Consider the following 16,976-nt stretch of genomic DNA (forward strand, 5'->3'; position numbering starts at 1 on the left):
CTCAAATCTATGGGTAGCTTAGCATACCTACGAGCTGGAAAAGGGGATCTGGCTCGTGAGCTTCTTCAGATAGCCAATTTGGGGGTCAGAGTTATAGCTTTAGGAGATGCCGGAGGTACCTTTCAGACTACAGCAACATCATCCTTAGTAGCTGAGGTGAAAAGGCGCCAGTATGAAGACCCTTCATTGACCCATTATAATAGTTCCGCAAAAGAAGAAATCGCCATTTGGGGTTACCAAAGATGGAATCCTCAGGTATCGAGAAAGGTTGTGTATTCCCGATGTTGCGGGGCTACGCCAGGAAATTATGGGGGAAGCTCATTGCTCCCGCTATTCTATCTATCTTGGGTCAACAAAGATGTACTGCGACATTAAAGAGGTTTATTGGTGGGATAGAATGAAAAGGGATATAGCGGAGTTCGTAGCCCAGTGTCCTAATTGTCAACAGGTGAAGATTGAACAACAGAAGCCCAGCGGATTATTATAGGCTATGGAAATCCCGACTTGGAAGTGGTAGGTGGTTGATATGGATTTCATTTCAGTCTTACCCCGGTCTCAGCGTAAGTTTAATTCTATATGGGTAATTGTTAATAGGTTGACAAAATCAGCACATTTTCTGCCTATCAAGATTACGTACTCCGCCAAGGATTATGCGAAGCTTTATATTAAGAAGATAGTCTGACTTCATGGTGTCTCTGTATCCATTATCTCTGATAGGGGTACGCAGTTTGTGGCTAATTTTTGGAGATCTTTCCAGGAGGCTCTGGGGACTCAGGTGAACCTTAGCACAGCATTTCCCCCCAGACAAACGGACAAGCTGAGCGTACCATTCAGACCCTTAAAGATATGTTAAGGGCCTGTGTGCTAGATTTTAGGGGAAATTGGGATGATCACTTGCCTCTTATTAAGTTTGCATACAATAATAGATACCACTCCAGTATCCAGATGGCCCCGTATGAAGCTTTATATGGGCGAAAGTGCAGATTACCAATTGGATGGTTTGAAGTGGGAGAGACAAAATTAGTAGGGCCAGACTCAATCCAGCAAGCGGTGGATAAAGTTAAGCTTATTCGAGATCGATTATTAACAGCCCAAAGTCGATAGAAGTGTTACGCGGATAATGGCCGACGAGACTTGGAGTTCCAAGTTAATGATTGGGTATTCCTAAAGGTGTCGCGCGATGAAAGGCGTCATGAGATTTGGTAAAAAGGGTAAGCTTAGCCCTCGATATATTAGGCCTTATAGGATTATTCGTAAAGCGGGCAAGGTAGCTTGTGAATTGGATCTACCTTCCAACTTAGAGTCCGTACACCCAGTCCTCCATGTATCCATTCTCCGTAAGTGTGTTGGAGACCCTTTGAGAGTTGTGCCCATCGATAAGGTTCAGGTCACCGAACAACTATCATATAAAGAGGTTCCCCATTGCAATCCTGGATAGACAAGTTCGGACGCTAAGAACTAAAGATGTAGCCTCAGTGAAAGTTCTTTGGAGAAACAATAATAGGGAAGAAATGACTTGGGAAGCTGAGGAAGATATGAAGTCTAGGTTTCCACATTTGTTTTCGCTCCCAGAAGAAGTTCAGACAGAGACGTCATTGTCATCAAGTGTGTAACACTTTCCTTCTTATAGTTCTTTGGTCGTGTGGGGCCCTTAGTGTCGTTATTGTTATAGCCCTATGAGGCACTGTATATTTTGGGTTGTTGTGACAGGATGATAGTGGTACAATTACAGGGGAAACTCTGGCAAAATTTTCTTAGAATTCCTAAGAGTTTAACATTCGAGGATGCATGTTTCTAAGGAGGGAGGAATGTTACACCTCATAGTTTGGTACGTTAAGATTCGTTAGGTGTTAGCTGCGTAATCGTGGATACTGGAGTACCTTCTAGGATATATTAGTTTATATGTGCCTACCTTATGATTATGAGAGTTCAATTTCATATAATAAGCTAGGGAAGCATCGGAGGGCGAGTGGATTAAGGAAATTAAGTTGTTGGAAATTTGGAGAAAAGATGAGGGACAACTTTTGCCCAACTTGGAGAAGGAATATCTTTTAGTATATGAGGAGTTTTGAGGCAAAGCAAAAGCCTTAATTGAAGTTCACGAAGTCTAGTTTCCAACGCAACAAACCGTGCATCAATCCGACATCGGAGTCAAACGTTATGAGCATTTTAAGATGGGCTGTCAGAGCAGGGAATTAACCCTGCGCGAACGCGTCAGAAGGTGGCGCGAACGCGCAGAGGAGGACCCAGCAACTCAGCGCGAATGCTCCAGGAGGCAGCGCGATCGCGCTGAGCAATTTTTAAGTCGGTCCAGGCAGATTCTGGAACTCTATATAAGGGGGGCTTACTCCCTCTTCTTCATCCAAACTCCCCAGAAAATGCCCCAAATATTCAGAAAATTTCCCACAACTTCCCAACATCAAATTTTAGCCCGAATTAAGTATAATCTCTGAATTCAGGTTCAGACGGCGTATAGTTGCGATTATAATATCATATTGCGGTGAATTTTGGCTGGAATTCAAGGTGGAAAGTGAAGATATTGCGGTTCTAGCAAGAGTAAGGTATGAATCTTCCTTTATTGATATTGATTTAGGCGTATTTACAAAAGTAGAACTATTAAATGATCGTATACCAAATTTGTTGGTTGAGAAAGTTGAATAAACATCGTGTGGGATGTTTTGTGGAATACTTTGGTATTGATGATGTTGTTATTGATTTTGGTGTTGTTGTTGTTGTGTTAGTTGTTGGTATTGTGATTTCGGGCTAGGGATATAAACAGGGGAGATGCTGCCCGAATTATGGCAGATTCTAAAGGACTTTGAATTAAAGACTTGAGATAGGCATATGATGATAAGTCTAACAGTAGTATGATTATTCTTGAATGTAGATTTACGAGCTCAAGAGAATAAATGTTAAGTAATAGAAGACCGAAAAGGTATGTTAAGGTTGTTCCTTCTTTTCTTGGCATGTTTCCATATATGGTAAGGGTGTGATAAACCTTATGACTCGAGATTTTTCAAAGTAGAGCTTGTCATATTGTTGTCTAGTTTCTGAGTGTTATGTTATTCTTTCTGAGGGCCCACGTCCCCTTCCTATGTCCTTGAGTTCATAGAGAGACAGAAGAGACATGTTACAGAGTCGGTTTCAGTACGTGCACGATATACATATATTTACATTTTATATTATTTAGCCTATGAGCCACGGAGTTATTACCTGGCCTATGAGCCACGGAGTTATTACCTGGCCTATGCGCCATGGAGTTATTACCTGACCTACGGGTCATTGAGTTATTACCTGACCTACGGGTCATAGAGTTATTACCTGATCTACGGTTCATGGAGTTGATTATACCTGGCCTATGAGTCACAGAGTTATCTATGTCAGACCCTCGGGTCATAGAGTTATGTCTATAGAGTTATGTTATCTTACCTCTGATGAAAGGCAACCTAGGTAGAGTACTTTCAGATGTTTTCTTGAAATATCTAGAGTATAGCTTGTTACTTTATTTCAGTTGTTACCTTGCCTTACATATTCGGTACATTATTCGTACTGACGTCCCTTTTGTATGGGGGCGCTGCATTCATGACTGCATGTACAGATCGACAGATTGATAGGCCTCCCCAGTAGACCGGATCTGACATCAGCTGATTGGTGAGCTCCCTTTCTGTTCGGAGTTGCCAGGTCCTTTGGAGTCTTTCCTTTTTTATTCCAGATTGTATGGTACAGTTACACATCTCTCTAGAAGCTTGTAGACGAGTCTTATATATAGTGTGTTTGTGTGATAGCCTTATCGGCTTGTATATGTCTGTCGGATGTTGTTGGTTTTGTACGATTAAAGCAGCCCCCTCGGCTTGCTCAGTTATATATATTTTGGGTGTGCGCCCAATTCAGATGAGAGAGTCAGCATTTTTATATATCTTCAGATTAGGCGTTATCAATTTAAGTTGGGGGTCACTCCCTAGAGTTTCAGGTTTAGAGTGGTTTTCTCGGGCATAGCGTGGCTTCGAGTGCCGGTCACGCCACTTAGGAATTGGGGCGTGACAGTATTCCACCTTAGCCACCCCAAAAGCACACTTTGACATCTTAGCATACAACTGAAACTGCTTCATTAGTTCAAACACAGCCCTTACATGATCTATATGAGCAGACATAGATTTGCTATAGATCAATATATCGTCAAAAAATACAAGAACTGACTTCCTGAATAATGGTTTAAACACAACATTCATAAGGCTTTGAAAGGATAAGGGTGCATTAGCCAACCCAAAAGGAATGACTAAAAACGCATAATGACCCTCATGAGTCTTAAATGCAGTCTTGTGAGTATCCTCTTCAGCCATTCTCAATTGATGGTATCCTGCCCTGAGATCTATTTTAGAAAAGACCACAGAACTTCCCAACTCATCTAATAAATCCTCTATCATTGGTATGGGGAATTTATCCTTCACAATAACTTGATTCAAATCTCTGTAGTCAACACAAAGTCTCCAACTGCCATTTTTTTCCCACTAATACCACAGGAGATGCATAGGGACTAGTACTATGTTGTATCACACCTTGATCCATCATTTCTTATACTAATTTCTCAATAATATCTTTTTTGACACCATGATATCTATAAGGTCTTTTACTAACAGGATTAGTTGTGTCTAAGAGAGCAATTTTGTGATCATATGAACCTCTATGTGGTGGCAATATAGTAGGCATCTCAAAGATACAAGAATACTGATCTATCAAGGTAGATAGTTCTGGTGAAATTTCAGTATCTTGAGCAGCTTGAATGTTGTATCAAGGTAGCTCCTTCTACTTTAGTGTTGACTAATCATGAAGAATTGAGCATCTTGTCCTTCATCCTTGGGCAAAAATTTTGCCTTAGCAAATTTGAGTTGAGTACCAGCACCTCTTAACACGTTTCTTCCCTTAGTATACAAACTCAATGGATTTGTTTTTAAAATCAAACAGAATTCTTCCAAGAGTACTCAACCATTGAACTCCTAGTACAATATCAACATTACCCAGGGGCAAAAGTAAGAAATCTGAAGAAAATGTGGTACCTTGCAGTAACCACTGTAAATTCTTACCAACTGAAGTTGTCTGCACTTTTCTCCCATCAGCCACACTAATAGATTGTTTATTGATAGGATTAGCCTTACATCTAAGACTTGCAGCTACCCCTTGGTCAATGAAATTATGTGTGCTACCAGTGTCAATAAGCGCACCTGTAAGGGCTTCTTTTCATGATATTGTTACACCTCGAAAAAAAAATCGTTAATGCACAGTGAATAGACTAACGAAGAGAACAAACTATACACTGTTTCAATAAGTAATAAATAGCATTTGATGATTCTAAATGAGATTTCAAAGACATTCGAGGTAAGAGACGGAAGTTTGCAAAGAAAGGCAAGGTATATGCTATGTATTGGAAAAGATGTACGAGTGACGAGTTAGTGATGACTTAATGATGTCTTGGAGAAGAGTTATAATGTCCCTTATATTGTTAAGGAGGTTCTAAACAAGTGGTAAGAAGGTTCCATAAGGATTGGAGATCAAACGAGTCGATGAAAAAGAGTTCGGAAAGCTGGGCATCATACGGCCCAACATACTAGTCGTATGTTAGGTCGTATGTTCTGCCTAGAATGGGACTTTCACTGGACCAAATCCACGGCCAGACATATAGCCAGTATAAAATATACAGACCATATGTTGGTCCGTAGAATTTGGTCGGGACAGCTTCTAAAATTTATATAAAAGACCAACCTCATTCAATTTATTTCACTTCCTCACTTCACACTTCAAGAACACTTTAGAAAGCTCTCCACACTTCTTCCACAAGAACCCAAGAGAAATTCATGATCAACTTCATCAAACCAAGAAAACCAAGTGTAAGAAACTCATTGGAGTTCATCCAAGTCAAGAAATCCCATTGGAAGTGAATTAGGGTTTTGGCTCAAGTGAAGTATTTCTACTCAAGGCTCATTCCTACACTATCTAAGGTAAGTTTTATGATCATTCTATGTTGTTTAAGGTATTGAGAGGTTGAAAGACTTAGATTATGAAAGGAGATAGAAAATGGGTCACAAAGATGAGAATAATGAGATTTTGAGTAGTAGCTTGGGATGAGACATGTTTCTTGATATGTTGTGATTGTAAATACGTTATAAATGACATTAAGAACATGGGATAAGCATTATATGTGAGAAAACGTACTAGTGTACTATGACCATGGTTATGGATGAATTGAAGTGAAATTGTGAAATGTGGATAATGTAGGTGTATGAAGATTGTTGCTTATGATGTTGTGAATCTAATTATTGATGTTTGGGAGTTGATCTATGATATGGGGAAAGTTTTATAAACAAAGGAAATGCTGCCCAATTTTCTCTAGCTTTAGTAAGCACGTTCATATAATCGATTAGCTAATGTTAATGTGAACTCTCTTGAAGGTAGAAACGTGAGCATTGAAGGAGAACGATCAAGCGATAGAGTAGCTAAACAAAAAGGTATGTAACGCTAGTCCTTTCCTTCTAAGGAATGACTCCAATGGCATGAATTTCTCCTATTTTTCCCATGACCTTCTTACATTCCGGCAATTATGAGCCTATCATTATAAAGAGCTTCACATGAGATAGAGAAGTGAGATATGTCATGAGCATGATAGTGATAATGATGAGTTTAAGTCTAAAGAAACCTAAAGTAAGGTACGATGTCCATGAGGTTAATGATCCTAAGTATGGTTCCATTGATGTTGTTCCTTGTGTACACTCACCTTAAATGTTAATCCCTTCAAGGTCAGATATGATGAATATGATCATTCCATAATGCAATCGGGGGTTCACGACCTTATGTCACCCCGACATAGCTATAGTTGCCTTTAAGTTCTAATGCGTGTTTTATGATAAATGTATGATGATACGATTCCACCGTGCCTAATTGTTCGGGAATGTCACCGTGAAGACGGGCTGCATATGATTCCACCGTGCCTAATTGGTCGGGCATGTCACCGCGAAGGCGGGCTGCATATGATTCCACCGTGTTGTTACACCTCGGAAAATTTTTCATTAATGCACAGTGAATAGACCAACGAAGGGCGCGAAGTATAAGATATTTCAAATAGCATTTGATGACCCTGATTGAGATTTCAAAGACATTTGAAGTAAGAGAAGAAAGTTTGCCAAGAAAAGACAAGGTATACGTTATGTATCGGAAAGGATTTGTGAGTAACAAGTTAATGATGACTTAATGATGTTCTAGAGAAGAGTTATAACGTCCCTTAGATTGTTAATGAGGTGCTAAACAAGTGTTAATAAGGTTCCATAAGGATTGGAGATCAAACGAGTCGACGCGAACGAGTTCGGAGAAACTGGGCATTATACGGCCCAACATACTGGCCGTATGTTTGCCCATATATTCAGCCCAGATTAGCACCCCTCACTGGACCAAAAGTATGACCAAACATGCGGTCAGTATATTTATACGAACCGTATGTTGGTCCGTGAAATCCAAGCGGAACATATTTTGTATTATTAATAAGGGGTCCAAGTTTATTTCATTTCATTTCCCCTTCACTCCCCTTCTCTCTAAAAATATCTAGAACAATTCTCTACACTTCTTTCACAAGAATTCAAGAGATATTAGTGATCAACTTCATCAAACCAAGAGAATCAAGTGTAAGAAACCCATTAAAGTTCATCCAAGACAATGAATCCAAGTGAAGGTGAAACTAGGGTTTTGCTCAAGTGAAGTATTTCCACCCAAGGTTCATTCCTACACCATCTAAGGTAAGTTTTATGGTATTTCCATGTTGTTTAAGGTATTGATACATTGAAAGACTTGGATTGTAGAAGAATATAGAAAATGGGTATTGAATGTGAGAATAGTGATGTTTGTGAGTAGTAGCTGGGGTTGAGAAATGATTTTTGATATGTTATGATTATAATAATGTTATAAATGATATTGATAACATGGGATAAACATTGTATATGAGCGAAAGTAATAGTGTGTTATGACCATGGATATGGATGATTGGAAGTGAATTGAGAAGTAAGGATAATGTAGGTGAATAAAGACCATTGTTATGATGTTGTGAATGTTATTATTGATGTTTGGGAATTGATATATGATATGGAGGAAGTCGTATAAATAAAGAAGATGCTGTCCAATTTTCTCTAGCTTTAGTCATGTATGCTAAGCTATTGATTTTCTAATGATAGTATAATTCTAATGAAGGTAGAAACGTGAGCATTGAAGGAGAACGTGCAAGTGATAGAATAGTTGAACGGAAAGGTACGTAAGGCTAACCCTTCTTTCATAAGGCATGGTTCCTTGGCCAAATATCTAATCTTCTATAAGCCTATGATGTCCTCCAAATGATTCTATCTTTAAGAGCTACTAAGCTCATGATTCTCGATATGTTACGATTGTACTAAATTCCTCCTATGATGAGTAATCCTCTAGGGATAGATGTAATGAAGGACGATAGTAATGATGCTAAAGATGCTTATGGGATTTTATGTATATGTGCCTATGTATGGCTATTATGAAACCCCGAGCTTATATGGTCGGGTAGAATATATATATATATATATATATATATATATATATATATATATATATATATATATATATATATATATATATATATATATTGCGCGCGCACCACTACAGTTAGGTACGGACAACCCTGAGCCTTGGTAGGGCCAGGTATGTATAACCCTGAGCCTTGGTAGGGCCAGGTATGTATAACCCTGAGCCTTGGTAGGGCCAGATATGTATGACCCTGAGCCTTGGTAGGGCCAGGTATGTGAAACACCGAACCTTCATGGTCGGGTATGCTATGTAAATGATATGTATATGTAAACGATATGTATATGAATATGAATATAAATATGAATATGCTATGAATACGAAAATGGATACGAAATGTAAACGAGTACGGAAACGTGTACGGATACATATATGGATGTATGTACACAATCATGCATTAGAAATGGGAAGTCCCTATGAAAAGCAAGTAAGTGTTTATGACGATGATACTACTATCTCCCATCCTATGCTATTTCTTATGTTGTCTATTATGCTTTCGTAATGATGTTGATCATGCTTTACATACTCAGTACATTCTTCGTACTGACGTCCTTTTGTTTGTGGACGCTGCGTCATGCCCACAGGTGGCCAGGGAGACAGGCTTGATCCATAGCCTTATTACTCAGGGACTACATAGCGAAGCTCCATTTTATTTGGAGTTACAGCTTTTGGTATTTATTCTTTTGTGTACATATTTATGGGCATGGCGGGGTCCTGTCCCGCCTATATGATATGACATACTCTCCTTAGAGGCTCGTAGACATGTGTATATGGTTAGATGTATTTGGCTTTGTCGGCCTATATTTTGGATATCATTTTGTTAGCCTCGTCGGCTTATGTACATTGTTTTAGGCGTAGTTGTTGATGATGATATAAATGTATTGTTGCCCAATGGAAATTGTTATATCCCGTGTTTTCACACGTTTGGAAAATTTGAAATATCTTGGATTTTTGAGAAATGAGGTCAAATTTGATTTTATTTGACATAGGAGTTGTGCATGAAAGAATATTGTTGTGAAAGTGTGGGACAAGGCTAAGGGCAATGTTGGAATTTTGGAAATTAGTTTCGGGAATTACAAAACGTGGATTATAAATCATTGGGCTCAAAAAAAAATGAAATGAATTGAGGCCCAAACCATAGACCATGGCCGGCCACTATGGCCTTGGCCCAAGTCCAATTACATGGTCATGTGCTTGACCATGTGACCAATAATTATAAGAAGACCAAGTCTTCATAGTATATCCATTAGAGAGCAAGAAAACCAAAGCAAAAAAATAAGAGCAAGAAGAGAGGAGGGTTTCGGGTTTGGCTTGGAAATTTGACTCCCAAAAATATTGCTCCTAAAATTTTTCTTTCGTGGTTTTCCTACTAAATTGAGTAGCCTCTTCAACTTGGTGTAGTTGTCTTAGAGGGAGAAGCACTTGATTCATCAAAGTGATCACAAGTTCAAGTGAAGAAGACTAGAGAATAAGGAAAGAATTCATCCCTTATCCTTGTGTTATGAAGTTTTGTTTGTGTTGTAGTATGTAGAAATGTGTTGATTGTATGAAGAAATGGAAGTTTGCAAAGTGGGTGTGCGGTATGTATGTGTAGCCGTGAGGATATATATGTTGTATACCTATAATGTGTTGAATTATGTTATATTCTAGTTGTGGTTGTGGTGAAATGCATGTTGGAAATGAAAAATTGAATGAATTTGATAGAAGTTGGTAGTGGGGTGTTTGGCCGTGTGGTATGGAGTGTGTGGAATGGAAAGGGATTAAGTTTGTTTAGTGTGAGAGTTGTGTTATTGTGATTCTTGCAATGTAAATGAAAGTAAAATGATATGAGTTTGCTTTGAAATGGAATGTAGGAACTTATGTCGCTTAAGTATGATTTTACGACGTTATGAAAATGAAGTTATTAGGTTGCTAATTATGATGATCATTGATAGATTTGGAAGTTGGAAACATGTTATGAATATGTATGCCAAAGATTAGAAGTTTTGAATGAGTTATGACTTTGGCGGAAATTTTGTATATTATTTATATCGTGTGTATAATTTAAGGAAACGATATGAAATGCTTTTAAACTATGTTGTGGTGAACTAGACTGATAATGAATGTGAAATCATTGAGATTAGTTTGAAAGTTAAGGTTAAAGTGAAGGTTATGACATTGTGTTGAAAAGATGGCTAAATAAGTTATATTGCGTTTATAGTGATTGTTGTTGTTGTTGATGTTTGTTGTTGGGTTGTTGTTGATGGTTTTGAACCGAGTCGAATTCTCGGGGGTGCTATATGTATAGGGGAGGTGCTGCCGAAATTTCGGTAGACATATATGAGTTAAGTTGAATTAGTAGCATCAATAACTCACAATTGGTAAATGTGACCATTTGCAGATTCTCGACGAAACGGGGAGTGAGCTTGGATAGGCGTGCAAAGCGCAAAAGGTATGTAAAGATACCCCGATCCTTCTCTTGGCATGCCTAAGTGTATTAGAATCGAATTCGGGCCTCGAAAGACTTTCTGCCCCTCGGAAATCCGCAAGTGAAAATATCACTTTTTCTTCCAGTAAGATTGAACTCTTTTGGTATGCTTTCTTGGAAATTATGCAAACTTTCTCTAAACTCCTTGGAAAGCTATAGAACGTCCGTAGAACCTTTGTAGGTGACCCCATAAGTTTAAAATATGTAATTTGAGCCCACCGCCTTGCTTGTCCCGAGGTGGGCCCACTATTCCCGGATTTGCCCTTATTGTACTTAAGTCTTATTTTCGAGCGGTCTTTGAAGGAAATGTTTGGACTACCATTCTGATTACCTAACTAACATTGTTTCAAATATTCCATTAAGTCTGATAACCTGTTTTGACACTCGGAACGATTTCAGAAAGGTTATACTTTTGTAATTCATTATGATACCCGAAACTCACTTACTATGATCCCGTCTGACTTCATTGGATTGGTTTGTTTTTGATATGCCTCATCGAGTCTATGGAAACATTTATGATATTTTAACTGTATTAGTCTCTCACTACTCCATTCGTGGATGCCCCAATGTTTCCCACACTGAACCCGGGCCAGGATATGTTGTCAAGCGTGATCCTTTGCATTGTTCGTCGTGCCTCGATGTGAGGGGGCAGGTATACGCGTACATGGGTTTGTGGAGTATGTTGTGCCATGTACGCTTGTTCTGATATGATTTGCTATGGCCATCTGATATGATATATTATGTGACGGGGTTATGCCCCATTCTGATTCTTCTGTGTTGTGGCACCAGCGTCGGGAGGGTGGCCACGTTCTGTCTGCCGAGTCCCTTGGCAGGGGCCGGATTTGATATGACATATGATTCTGTATACACTCTGCATGTTTTGAAAATATGTATTTGATACTTTGGATTTTCTGCTCGCTTTCTGTACGTTCTGTACCAGTTATGATTCTGTTTCTGTAATTCAGGCTTTACATATTCAGTACATATTTCGTACTAATACCCTTTCTTCGGGGGCTGCGTTTTCATGCCGCGCAGGTACCGACGACAGGTTTGCGGATCCGTCCGTCTAGGATATCTTTTCTGCCATTTGGAGCGCTCTTTTATTCAGAGCCATCTTTTGGTACAGTCTGCCACTTCTATATATGTATATTCTCGTTCATGGGTATGGCGGGGCCCTGTCCCGTCATATGATTCTGTCGGTCTGTTTAGAGGTCTGTGGACATGTGTGTGGGTTAGGGTCCTTCTGTACAGACGTGTGCTTATGTTGTGTTTGGGCGATCCCATTCGCCGCGGCGGCCGGTCCGCATATATTTAAATGTTGCTTTGTCGGCCCTGTGTGGCCTTTGTTGGTATTTTATGCGTGCAGGGTATATGGGATAGTCCGTAAAACAAAGGAAACTCTGCCGAAATTTTTCTGGAAATTATCTAAATTTGAAATAAAGCCTTGTCGGCTTCTGCCATATACTAGAATGCGTTTGAGTGTCCAGATCGGGCACTAGTCACGGCCTACGGGGTTGGGTCGTGAAAAAAGTGGTATCAGAGCGGTTCGTCCTCGGAATGTCTACAGACCGTGTCTAGTAGAGTCTTGTTTATCGGTGTGTTGTGCACCACACCTATAAACAGGAGGCTACAGGGCATTTAGGATACTACCCTTCTTTCTGTCTTAGATTGTGCGATAGAGCTGTGTTATTAGGATGACTCCTCCCTAACGAATTGTTACATTTGCAGTTATGCCTCCAAAAAAGCGACAGCGGCCCAAAAGGCCAAGGCAGCAGCTGTGGGAGAGACTAGTCGGGCCCAGAGGGTTACCAGGGCCCATGCACATATTTCTCCTGATATTTTGCCCCCGGCAGAGGGCTCTTCCACACCGCCACACGTACAGGAGATTGGAGCAGCAGCAGCTGCAGGTCGAGGGGCGGCTCCACCGCCAGCTCCCGAGATTCCAGTACCTGAGCCTCCAGCTCCACGGCCAGGGACTGAGGATCAGACTATGAGAGAGGCAGTCCAGCTATTGACCAGACTTGTGGTGGGACAGGTTCAGGGGCACGGATTGGGAGGTGACCGAGCATATAGGCGTGACAGTTCGAGAGCTCGTGAGTTCTTGACTTGTGGCCCTCCAGAGTTCTTCGGGACAAATCCCGAGGAGGATCCTGAGGAGTTTATCAGGAAGATGCGGCGCACCTTACATTTGATCAAGGCTTCTGCGACAGAGTCAGTCGAGTTGGCTTCGTACCGGTTGTATGATGTAGCAGCTAATTGGTACGAGTCTTGGGAGTTGGCCAAAGGAGACGGTGCTCCCCCAACAGTCTGGGATGAGTTTTCTGAGGCTTTTCTTAGCCATTTTCTACCTCCGGAGTTACGGCGGGCCAGAGCTGACAGATTCTTATTGCTGAGACAGAGGGGCCGCAGCGTCCGAGAGTACAGTATGGAGTTCGACTCATTGGCCCGATATGCGCCTGCTGTGGTAGCTACTATGGCTGACAGGATGCACAGGTATATTATGGGGCTGGACCGTTATTTTGTCGAAAGCTGTTTGGTACTGGCTGCTCAGCTCGGCATGGATATTGCCCGGATTCAGGCGCACGCCCAGGGCATGGAGGACCGACATAGGGAGCGTCAGCCTGATAGGAGTCAGGATCGGAGACATCCCAAGAGGGCCAGATCATCTGGGTATTCTAGAGATTTTCGGGGCAGACAGCCTCAGCAGCCGCAGCAGCCTAGCAGACATCTATCCCAGCCGGCACAGAGCGCACCTCCACAGCCTACAGGTCGCAGATTTGATAGCCCAGGGTATTCAGGAGCAGGTCAGAGCTCCAGGGCTTCAGGTTCGCGGACAGATAGGGGTTCTGGTCAGACGAGGCCACCTAGGCCTCAGTGTTCTTATTGTGGCAGATACCATCCGGGAGAGTGCTACAGAGCCACTGGTGCATGTTTTTCTTGTGGCCGTCAGGGCCATTCTGTGAGAGATTGCCCGTATAAGGGTAGTTCGGGTGGTGCAGCGCAGCCTACCGGATCAGCCGTCGGGTCGTCATCTTCATCAGTAGCTATGCGCCCGACAGGGCCGGGTACATCAGCACCAGCGGGTCGCAGCAGAGGCCGTGGTGGAGCTTCCGGTCCTAGCGGTCCTTCGAACCGCATTTATGCTTTGGCCAGCCGCCAGGACCAGGAGGCATCGCCTAATGTCGTTACAGGTACTCTATTGGTTTTCTCTCAGTCTGTGTATGCACTAATTGATCCAGGTTCGACTTTTTCATATATTTCGCCTCTTGTTGCTGATAAAATTGGTATAACGTCTGAGCCTATAGAGCCATTTGAGGTAGCCACACTGATCGGGGACTTTGTTGTAGCGAGACGGGTATATAAAGATTGCTCTGTAGTTATATGTGGCCGAGACACTAAAGCAGATCTGGTGGAGTTAGATATGATCGAATTCGATGTTATTATGGGTATGGACTGGCTGGCTTCCTGTTATGCCAATGTTGACTACCAAAATAAGGTAGTTCGTTTCCAGTTTCCTGGGGAGCCAGTTATAGAATGGGCCGGTAATACTGCATCGCCGAAAGTTAAGTTTATTTCATACCTTAAGGCGAGGAAGATGATCAGAAAGGGGTATATTTATCATCTGGTTCGTGTGCAAGACTTGAAAGCAGAAACGCCGACTCTTCAGTCAGTTCCCGTGGTTAATGAATTTCCAGATGTGTTCCCAGATGAGCTTCCAGGCCTTCCTCCAGAGCGGGAGATAGATTTTACTATTGATTTGCTTCCAGATACTTAGCCGATATCTATTCCCCCGTACAGAATGGCACCGGCAGAATTGAAAGAACTGAAAGAGCAGTTGAAGGATCTGTTAGAAAAAGGCTTCATCAGACCCAGTACTTCGCCTTGGGGAGCTCCGGTATTATTCGTGCGTAAGAAAGACGGGTCGCTGCGTATGTGTATTGATTATCGGCAGCTGAATACGGTAACCATAAAGAATAAATACCCCCTCCCCAGAATTGATGATTTGTTTAATCAGTTGCAGGGCGCCAAATATTTTTCGAAGATAGACCTTCGGTCAAGCTATCATCAGGCACTAGTCACGCCCTACGGGGTTGGGTCGTGACAGAAATAGTATGAATGAGGAATAAAAGTATGATTTAGCTATATGGCTCACCTAGATGTAAATGTGAAAGTATGATAAGAGGTGCCCAGGTGGGTTATCACTGGGTGCCCGTCGTGGCCCTCCGGTTGGGTCGTGACACGTGCCTAATTGGCCAGGCATGTCACCGCTAAGGCGGGCTGCTTATGACTACACCAAGCCTAGAGGGCCGGGCATGACACCACTAGTGGGCGGCGTATGATGATTACCCAGACGCGGGTTAACGATGAGGATGTATGTGATATGATGATATATGTGATTTCATGATTTATGTGATATGATTAAAATGCTCACACTCTTAAAAGTCAAGCAGGTTATATCTATTCTTCACCTTATGTCTTATGATTTCTCTATTATGTTCATTTCATTTATGCCTTACATACTCAGTACAATGTTCGTACTGACGTCCTTTTTCTTCGGACGCTGTGTTCATGCCCACAGGTAGACAGGAAGGAGATCCAAACTCGTAGTAGCTGTTAACCGGCCTAGAGAGCACTCCATTGTTCCGGAGGTTCCATTGATTTATTCTTTTATGTATATATGTTTTGGGCACGACGGGGTCCTGTCCCGTCCATATGTCTAGTACTCTAGTAGAGGCTCGTAGGTACGCATGTGTGGGTAGTATGGTCTCACGGTTTCCCATTGTATATATGTATTATTTTGATAGCCAAAGGGCTTATGTATATAAAGGTAATTATGTTTTGAATGAAAATGGTTTTCCTATGATTAAAAACATGAGAATAATGAATGAACGCAGGATGAGTAATAGAATGAGTGGTGCTCGGTGGTTAGCTTCGGCTACCCGTCATGGCCCCTAGCTGAGTCGTGACAAAAGGATATCCAGTTACTCTAATTGTTTGATAACCTGTTACTCTAGTGAATGCATGCAAAGATATAGCCATAAACTCATCAGTTACATCCAGCAAGTCATGTATTATTTCTCTTTCATCTGTTGCATTCAACCCTTCATCACAGAAAAAACACAATCCAGCAGATCTTTTCTCATCCATTTCAGCTGTGGTAAATCTCCCACCAGAACTGAATTTGTTGGGCCTATTGGGATTGGCTTCAAGAGGTTTCTTGAATGTGGAATTTGGTAGGAAAGGTTTTTGGAAGTTTTTGTGGTCTGTAGTGACTTGGAGTTGGCAAAAGAGCACCTTGAAATGGCTTAGTCACAGATTTCAAACCCTAAGTCTTGGCTTGAGCTTCAAACATCTCCTCTTGTAATCTTGCAATCTTATAAGCTTGCATACGTGTTCTTGGTAATTGAATCTTAACTGCTTTGTTCAACTCAGGTTTGAGTCCTCTTAAAAAACAACTGATTGTATTCTCAGTTGACAAATTCACAACTGTCAAGAGTCTATCAAACTCGGCCTGGTACTCCCTAACACTACCAGTTTGAGTTAAATTCTTCAAGGATTCCATACGATCTTCAAACTCCTCACCAAATCTTTCATTCAAAGCTAGCACATACTCAGTCCAAGTTGGATCTACGACTGAATTTCTACCCTTGATGTACGATCTATGCCAAGCTATGGCCTCTCCTTCTAGATGAATTGAAGTTACCTTAACCCTTTGATCAAAAGGAACTTCACCCATAGCAAAAAATTAATCTACTTTGTACAGCCAAGTTGAGAAATCATGGCCAGAAAATTTGGGAAATTCCAACCTAAAATTTCTTGTAAAGAAATTACCATTATGTGTAGGAGTATGATTAGCGTGATTTTCCTTCCTTATCTCTGGCAAAACTCCAACAGAGCAGTTCCTCTCCACTGATGAAGATTCAGC

This window comes from Lycium barbarum, chromosome 6, assembly GCF_019175385.1.
Source record: "Lycium barbarum isolate Lr01 chromosome 6, ASM1917538v2, whole genome shotgun sequence".
Lineage (NCBI taxonomy): Eukaryota > Viridiplantae > Streptophyta > Magnoliopsida > Solanales > Solanaceae > Lycium > Lycium barbarum.